This window comes from Pistacia vera, unplaced genomic scaffold, assembly GCF_008641045.1.
Source record: "Pistacia vera cultivar Batoury unplaced genomic scaffold, PisVer_v2 Contig786, whole genome shotgun sequence".
Classification (NCBI taxonomy): Eukaryota; Viridiplantae; Streptophyta; class Magnoliopsida; order Sapindales; family Anacardiaceae; genus Pistacia; species Pistacia vera.
Window position 1 is genome coordinate 96,572 of NW_022196652.1, and position 9,651 is coordinate 106,222.

The window sequence follows — 9,651 nt, forward strand, 5'->3', positions numbered from 1 at the left end:
CTGGTGTGGAATGCATTAACGAAACACCAAGCTCCTGAAACAATTGTTGAAGCCAAAGATCTTCAGTAGCCGCTTGAGCAAGGGAGCGATATTCAGATTCAGCAGAGGAGCGAGCAACAACATGTTGCTTTTTAGAGCTCCATTGAACTAGATTGCCACCAAGGTAAATACAATAACCACTAGTGGAGCGACGATCATCAAGATTACTAGCCTAATTTGCATCAGAATATCCCTCAATCATAAGAGGAATAGCAGCCTGGAGATGTAAGCCAAAGTGAAGGGAACCTTTAAGGTAACGAAGTAGACGTTTACAAGCTTGCTAGTGTAGAACCGTAGGAGCTTGTAAATACTGGCTCAACTTGTTGACAGTGAAGGCAATACCAGACATAGTAATGGTGAGGTACTGAAGAGAGCCAATGGTGCTACGATACAAAGAAGGCTCACTAAATAACTCACTGTCATTCAAAGTGAGTTTACAATGAGAGACCATGGGCGTAGGACAATCATGAGCTTCAGAGAGGTTAGTTTTGCAAACTAAATCCTTAATATATTTGGCTTGAGTCAAATAAAGGCCTGACTTATCACGGTAAGCCTCAATACCCAAAAAATAACTCAGAGAACCAAGAATTTTAAGGGAAAACTTACCATTCAGATCTGAGATAAGCTGAGGATCATCACCAGTGACCAAGATATCATCCACGTAGATCAACAGATAGATAACATGAGTAGAATCTGAGAAATAAAACAGACTGGTGTCAGAGACTGCATTCTGAAAACCCCATGTGAGTAAGGCAAATTTGAGTTTATCAAACTAGAGACGAGGGGCCTGTTTCAAACCATATAATGCCTTGGATAATTTGCAAACATAACTAGGATGATTGGGATCAACAAAACCAGCCGATTGATGCATATAAACAACTTCCTGGAAATCGCCATTAAGAAAGGCGTTATTGACATCAAGTTGCTAGATATCCCAGTTATGAGTTACAGCCAAGGTGAGAATCACACGCACAGTAACAGGTTTCACAACAGGGCTGAAAGTTTTAGTCCCTGGTAGGGTGGTTGTACGTCCCTCAGTGCTTGGGAATGAGAAGTTCTTGATGTTTATAAGGGGTGAAATTGATTACATTTGTAAGACATATTAAGACAATTAAGATGAAAAGTGGACGATCTTTCGCATATTGTTTATGCCATGACAGATGCGGTTAATGGTCATCTAGTGCTGGACAACAGACAACAGTCTAATTTGATTTTTTAATTTAATTCAAAATTTGTCAATCCTGCCTAGTACTTCTCAGTTCTCACTATTATAAATTGTTTAACCTTTAGCAAATGCTTCTACGTATAGTGTCATAAAGATTGTCAATAACTACATCAACGATTTCCATTCTTGTACTTCATTTGATTTGTCCATTTTCAAAGCCTAACTTATTATTTTAGGTCTGTGTATAAGACTCTCCCAAATTGTGAGCCTTGTCGTCCCCTGCAAAGTCCTCCAATAGAGGGATTCTATTTAACTAGGGATTACACAAAACAGAAGTATCTGGCTTCGATGGAAGGTGCAGTGTTGTCAGGAAAACTTTGTGCTCAAGCTATCATACAAGGACATTTTTTTGGGTCAAAATGTTTATTATCTACTGTCTTTCATTACCACAATTTCTTCCTTAAAAATGGCCTTAGCAGAAGTTCTTTTTGTGAGAAAGCTCAAACTAAGCAAAACTGTTTTAGCATTGAGGGGGGAGCGCACAATGTTTTGATTGTTAGTGTAAGGTTAAATGAATATAGTTGATAGGAATATGAAAGATTTGAAAAGTAGATAAAAGTAAAATGAAGCAAAAGTAGAGTTCTATGTCTAGTTTGTTTATGTGGTCAGCCCTAATTAATAGAAATATGCAGGATTATGAGCTGCTTGTTGCACGACCAAAAGGAAGATTGGTTGAGGCAAGCATTCGCTAAATGCCCTTTAATTGGAGGCAAAATCATTGAAAGATTGAGTGACGATTGTATATTAATTGTAATTAACAATTTAACATGTAATAGAGATGTCATTTTTTAACTTATAAATAGAAAAACACAGTTAGAAATTGTCAGTTCTTTAATAGGGAATCTATTTCTCCAAATGAAGTATTCCATGTTTTCTTTCTGATTTTAAGTAATGATCATTTGTAGTATAATATCACTGTCATGAGGGAAGAGAGATGATATTCAATCGCTTCTACTTTCATTAGGAATAACACAATGGAATCGATGCTCAATTTGACATGAATTTGTAAAATACATCCATGATTATTAATTCATAGTAATCCAATAGCTTAATTATTCATTTAGTTAACATTAAAAATAGTTAATTCTAACTTTTCATTCAAGTTCATTAGATAATTTGTAATACAATAAGATAACTCTTATCTGATTCGGTCAATTTAGAAATTAATTTTATATTACAATTTTATCATCAAATGAAATTTACAAATATGACAGAAAAAACAAATCTATTTTACCTTAAGGTAACTCTAATTTCTTTTCTAGACCTGAATCCATTATTCCTTCATTATTATTTTTTTTATCAAAATTTATTTAAATTAACGTGAAAGAATAATTATAAGTATAAACTTCAATCAAAATTGGGAAGTGCATACAGTAGGTTGACAAACACCAAATTTATTAAACAGACTTCAATTATGTGAAGAGAACCCAAATTTTTGCAGTAATCCCAACAACACTAAGACGCAAAATCTTTACTTATTTAGTTAATTTTTGGTAATCTACAAAATTTGTGAGAGCGATGAGAAAATTAGTAAAAAATGAGCTAGCCATTGTGTAAACTGTAAACTTCACTAGGGATGGATAGTTAATGTATTATTCTCCTGATGACTAATTAAATAATAATAAATTTCTTGAGATTTTAAAAACTTCATTAGTGATCAAGAGGTAATCCATTAATCTGTTGTTATGTTTTAGGTATTAAAATAAATAACAAAACAATAATCCACTAAAAATATATTCAGTCATAATAGAATAAGTTTCAATAACTCATTAATGATTTATTAATGGTAGATAGATTTTTGTTATATAAAAAACTAAGTTTTTAGTTAAAACCAAGGTTCTGAAACTTGACCCGGGCTGTCATCCGGCCAAGGGGCCGAGCCCTGGTTTGCCCTATCCGATCGGTTAAATCGGCGGTCTGCCGATGATATAGAAAATTTGAAATCTTACAAACACACCCTTGAAGAATATTTGTAGTCCCTACAGGTTTGAAATCTAGCAAATACACCCCTACGATCGGACCCTAAATTGATTTTTTTAGCCAAATTTCGATGAATTAAATTCAATCCAACACCACCACCTGAAGCACCGTCCTCCACTCCACAAAACCCTTTTAACTCCTGAATTTGGTAGCCCTTGTTCACCGGTTGTGACTTGCAAACATCGCCGTGATTGGGTTGATTTTTCTAGCCAAATTTTGGCTGATTCCAACGTTCAAAATTCAATCTGACACCACCACCTGAACCATTGGCCTCCACTCTACAAAACATATAACCCCAACACTTGGTAGCCCCTCGTTCACTAGCCATGACTCGCGTATTGGGATGATTTTTCTAGCCAAATTATGGCTGATTTCAACATCCAAAATTCAATCCGACACCACCTCTTGAATCACTGACCTTCACTCTACAAAAACTCTCCAACTTGGCACTTGATAGCCCCTCGTTCGTCGACGATCATGTTAGGGATTTTGTGAACAATTAAACATGGTAACCTAGACCACTATTTTAAAACCCGGACCGGACCGGTCGGTTGAACCGGTTCAACCGGGAGCCGACACCAATATCGGTCCAAAAACCTTCTAAACCCGCTTTTAACAATTAACCCGGAATAAATAGGATTTGGACCGGCGGAATAGTGACAAACCACCGGTTCAATCGGACCAGTGGCACAACCGGGTCAACAAAAATCCCTAAAAACAATTTCTCCTTTTCCAATTTCCAGTTCTCCATCTTCAATTTTTATCATAATTTAAATGCCTATTAACATATCACAACATTTTATAGTAACAACCAATGTTTCAAAATTTAAATTCATGGATTGTTAGATGGAAAAAAATGATTACAACAAATACCAAACAATCCAACCAACAAATTGCAACCCAGTTAATATTTCCGAGAAAACCTTAGGTAAAGATGTCAAAAAGCCAACAAGATGTGCAGGTAGCCAACTAGTCATCGTAGATCGAAAAAAAAAATGCAAGGGAGAGGAGAAACAAGACGGTAGAAGAAAAGAAAAAAGAAATAGAAAAAAGGAAATCTAGCAGCCATGAAGCCTTCACCGTGGTGGATAGATCCAGCAGCCATGAAGCCTTCACCATAGCGGATAGATCCAACAGCCACGAAGCCTTCACTGTGGCAAAGTAGCCACGAAGCCTACATCGTGGCATAACAGCCACGAAATCTACATCAAGGCGGAGCAACCACGAAATCTACATCATGGCGGAGCAGCCACGAAGCCTACACCGTTGAGGTCCAAACGCTAGCCATGGTAGATCGAAAAAAGATGCAAGGGAGAGAAGAAAGGGAGATGATAGAAGAAGAGATAAAGAAATGGGAAAAATGAATAAAAGTAAGGAATTTAGGGTTTTCTTTATAAGTTTTAAAAAGTCAATAATACCCTCTTTGAAACGGCGTCGTTTTGGATTTTAGCTGACATCATTATAATGATGTCACTGGTCCAACCCGCGGGTCCAACCGATTGGACCGGTTAACCTAGGACCTGGGCCCTTAACCGGGTCAAGGCTTGGGTTAGGTTTTAAAACAGTGACCCATACCAAATAAGCACCGATCACCGGTTTGGTCTAGTTTTTAGAACACTGGCTAAAACAATAAACCTTGGGGGTCAACGCCTTTTTAACTCAAAAATTTAAGTAATAACATATTTTGTTCCCTTTGTCTCTTTGATTCTTGCTTTTTTGAAGAATTGGGTTAGTTTTACCCTCATGAAGAGATTAAAAGGGAACAATATAATCTCAAAATTACATCATACTCTATATATTAGTAAACTAATTACCTTACTTACCTATATAATCATTTTTATTTGATTTGATTTGATTTTATATATATATATATATATATATATATATATATCTTCTTTCTTATCATCTTCGTCATTTAGGGTGAGCGGTTTTGGATACCTTGCGTGTTTCGAGGGAACCAGAACTGGAACCTGCAGGTTCCTAGGAAAAGGAACGGGAACCTATCGGTTCCAATTCTTTGATTCTCATAACCATAACCTGAACTGCAGGTTCGGTTCTTTACCCAAGTACCCTGTAAAAAATCAGTTAGCCTCTATTAGTTTAAAAAATGACAAACACAACTTAAAATTTTACAAATATACCCCTGACAAATTAAGAAAATCTTGAAATTATAAATTTATATATTTTACAAAGTATATTTATGGAATTTAAAATTTGGTATACTTTATATTCCAAAAATACAAATATAATATAATATAATAATTACTAGAGTGAAAATAAAGTTAAATTAACATTAATTGTGAATTTGTGACAAAAGAATAAAATTAAATATTAATATTAATATTAATATGATTTATGAATATTTAATTAAATAATTAGTATGATTCTAACTATAAGTTTGTTTAATGATTTCTTAATATATCATGACTCATGAGGCATGAATTGTCATACTATAATGTACTAATAATTTAAGAGTAATACTAACCTTACAAAGAGACATACAAAAAGTCATACAAAAAGTCAAATCCAGCCCTTGAAATTTATGATTGCCTCTTTCTCTCTCTCTTTTTCCCTTCTTTCAAGGGTTAGATTTGACTCTTTGTATGACTTTTTGTATGCCTCTTTGTAAGGTTAGTATTACTCATAATTTAATTAAGTAATGTAATAATATAGTAAATTATTAATGTTTATAATGTAACGTTATAATTAATTAAGTAATCATACTATAAATCTATAATGTAATGTTATTATTAATTAATTTTCTAATAATTTAATTAAGTAAAGTACTGATGTAGTAAATTACTAATTTTTATAATATAATGTTATAATTAATTAACTAATCATTTAACTATAATGTAATGTTATAATTAATTAAGTATTATAATGTAATATTATAATTAATTAAATTTCTAATCATTTAATTAAGTAACATACTAATGTAGTAAATTACTAATGTTTATAATGTAATGTTATAATTAATTAATAATTAGGTAATCATTTAATTAGTAATATATTAATGTTTATCAATTTATCATATATAATTAATTAATTACTAATTTATTATAGATATACTTAAACTTGATAATTGAAGTAAATAACTAAATATTATTCAATCAAATATATTATTTTATTCAAAAATAATTCTTTTAATAGCATTAAAACACTTTTAATTGGATCTAAATTCCAATTATAATTTATATACTTAATTAATAAAAACTTTAATATCATAATGTATTAAAAAATTTTACATGTGAAAATGTTAATATATTAATTTGATTAACTTATTATAATATATTAAAGTTTTTTAAATGGAGAAGTATATATGTATAACTAATTGTTATATATATTTGGTTAACTTATTGTTATTGTTACACTATAATTTTTTATATAACATTTTATCCTATTTGGCCATTTTAAATTTTTTATATGTAAAATTACGAAAGATTTCCAATTCTTTATTGATATTGCATTTAAATCTAGATTCCAATACAGGTTCCTACTTAGGTACCTGTTTCAGGCTCCCATCACAGGTTTCGGTTCCTGCACATATAGGAATCGAAACTAGACATGCACAGTAAAATTCTAAAAAATTGGAATCGGAACCTATCCGTACAGTGTCGGTTTAGAATTGGTTCCAGTTCCAGTTTTACCAGTTACCTATGCTCACCCGTCTAGGGAAATAAGAGTAAACGACTTTTTCCCACCTAAGGTTTGGCTTAATGACACTTCTCACCTAAAAAGTTTCAAAATGACACTTTACTACCTAAAGTAGTAAAGTTATGTTATATTAGTAACTTCCGTTAAAAATAGTGTATATTTGTTATAAAGACGAAAATACCCTTTTCTATTTGACTTTGAATTTTTTTTATTAACATTAAATTACGAATTTATCCCTAATTTTTTTCTGCTTTGTCTTCTTTTTCTCTTTGCTTCTTTCTCTCTTTTCTTCTTTCTTTTTCTTTCCTTCTACAATGTCTTCAGTGACTCTTCACTCTCCATTCAAAGTGTCAAAGTTTCACCGGCAGTTGCCTCTCTTCTCACTTTCTCGATCATCAAATCAAAGTAAACTCCTTTCCTCATGTAAATTTATCACAGCCCTTTAAGTTTAGTAGTAAAGATTCAACCCCATTACAGCTTCAGTAACAACAACTATTTAAACCAGCTCATATTCGTTTAAAAACAAGAATCCGAAAGATATTAACATTGTGGTGGTGGGTTTAACTGGGTATATTGGGAAGTTTTTATTGAAAGAGTTGGTTAATAGAGGTTTTAATGTTATAGCAATTGCTAGAGAAAGAAGTGGAATTAGAGGTAAAAATGATAAGGAAGAGACCTTGAATCAGTTAGAAGGAGCAAATGTGTGTTTTTCTGATGTGACAAATGTGGAAACTTTACAGAAAAATTCGGAAAATTTAGGAGTTTCAATAGATGTGGTTGTGTCTTGCCTTGCTAGTCATACTGGTGGGGTGAAATATTCATGGAAGATTGATTATGAAGCGACAAGGAATATTCTTGCTGCTGGTGATGTGGTTGTGTCTTGCCTTGCTAGTCGTACTGGTGGGATGAAATATTCATGGAAGATTGATTATGAAGCAACAAGGAATAGTCTTGCTGCTGATAGAAATCACGGGGCTTCACATTTTGTTTTGCTTTCTGCAATATGTGTGCAAAAACCCCTTCTTGAATTTCAGCGTGCAAAAGCTGAAATTTGAGGCTGAATTGGTGAAAGAGGCCGAAGAAGATAGTAGGTTTACCTATAGTATGGCGAGGCCAATTGCATTTTTCAAAAGCTTAGGGGGACAGGTGGAGTTGGTGAAAGATGTGAAGCCTTATTTGATGTTTGGAGATTGGAGGTTATGTGCTTGCAAGCCGATAAGTGAGCAGGATTTGGCTTTGTTTATTGCGGATTGTGTGCTGAGTGAAGATAAGAAAAAGAGAGGAGAAGGGAGGAATGAGAAAAAAAACATGAAGTGGCTGGCCAGATCTGCAAAAGAGGAAAAAAAATTGAAGAGGAAGAGAAGAAGGAAGAAAAAAGGAGGAGAAAAGAGGAAAGAAAGAAGAAAAAAGAAAAAGGGAACTTCAAATTTTGATTTTTGATTTTTTATGGATAATGTTAATTGACATTCCACCCTTAATTATAACAGATTTTTGATTATCCTACCCTTCTTTATAATAAAATTAACTGATGGATTTGTGCTGTGGGTAGTAAAGTGTCATTTTGAAACCTCTTGGGTGGGAAAGTATCATTGGGCCAAACCTTGGTGGAAAAAAGTTGTTTACTCGAGAAATAATAGAGCGTCAGTAACATGTAACATTTTTTTGTTCAAGCGTCTTTGAACCTTTGGATTAAATTGAGATGGAAGATGGTAAATTTGTCTCAAATTTAGTCAAGAAATTGTTTTACATAATTGAGAAAGAATAAAGATAAGTCACATTCTGCATGTCTATATAAATATCTGCTGCAGTATCCCAAATTAGCAAGGGTAGAATGGTAAAAGCAAAGCCAGAAAATATCCTTCGTTTATTCCTCCACATTTATTTTCTATATAATTGGAATAATCCTTTATTAAGGGAATATCCCCACATTAGGGGATGAGGATCAAGGTAAAGAAGGATGATGATCTCCTAGATTCTACTCTAATTTGATGAGATTCATATCACTTAAATACCTTATCTCATGGATCCCTTCCCTAATATGGATTCCTATTCCAAGGAAGAAACTAAATCAAAGTCAACCTATAAATGAACTACATAAAGGATGATAAAGCACAAGTTTTTTCATTCCAAATCCTACACATTCACTCTTAGTTTGATTTAAGCCACCTCTTAAAATAGTCTCTGACTTAAAGCTTCAAGTGTAAACACCTGCAACCCAACCGACAATCCCCTAACCTTGTTCTTTGTTTAAAGGAGCATTGTGACTTTATTGTTAGTGTTTATAGGATGTTCGCAGCGGAATTGTAAACAAAAATTTTCGATTAAGCCAAGATCAAAGGTCTTCTATATGTGCTGTAATTAACTAAACCATACAAGGATTAAATCCATACCTATGGTTGGAGACTCCTTCGAATAATTTTGAATTCAGTTTCGTAATCCGATTCAAGCTTAGAATCGCACTTACTGTATCCACACAAAGGCTCTCCTTGATCAAATTGCTAGATTACAATCAAAGGAATGGAAGGCGACAAAAATATGGGTGATTAGGGTTAGAGAATTCACTCAAAATTTCGGCCACAACCAAGAACCCATTTTAGAGAATTCACTCAAAATTTTAATGTGTGCTTTTATATGCACACATAAGTCTATTCCACATTGGAATAGGCTTATCCCTATTCCTAAATAGAATACATTAATTGGCATTTGATTACTAATATTAATAAATATATAAATGTAATTTTACTAATTCC

The 9,651-nt window shown here is 33.1% G+C and overlaps 1 pseudogene; it reads left to right on the forward strand.

Annotated features, from left to right (window-relative positions):
• The first annotated feature begins 874 nt into the window (after window positions 1–874).
• Window positions 875–8,722, forward strand: LOC116116849 (annotated as a pseudogene).
• The last annotated feature ends 929 nt before the right edge of the window (window positions 8,723–9,651 follow it).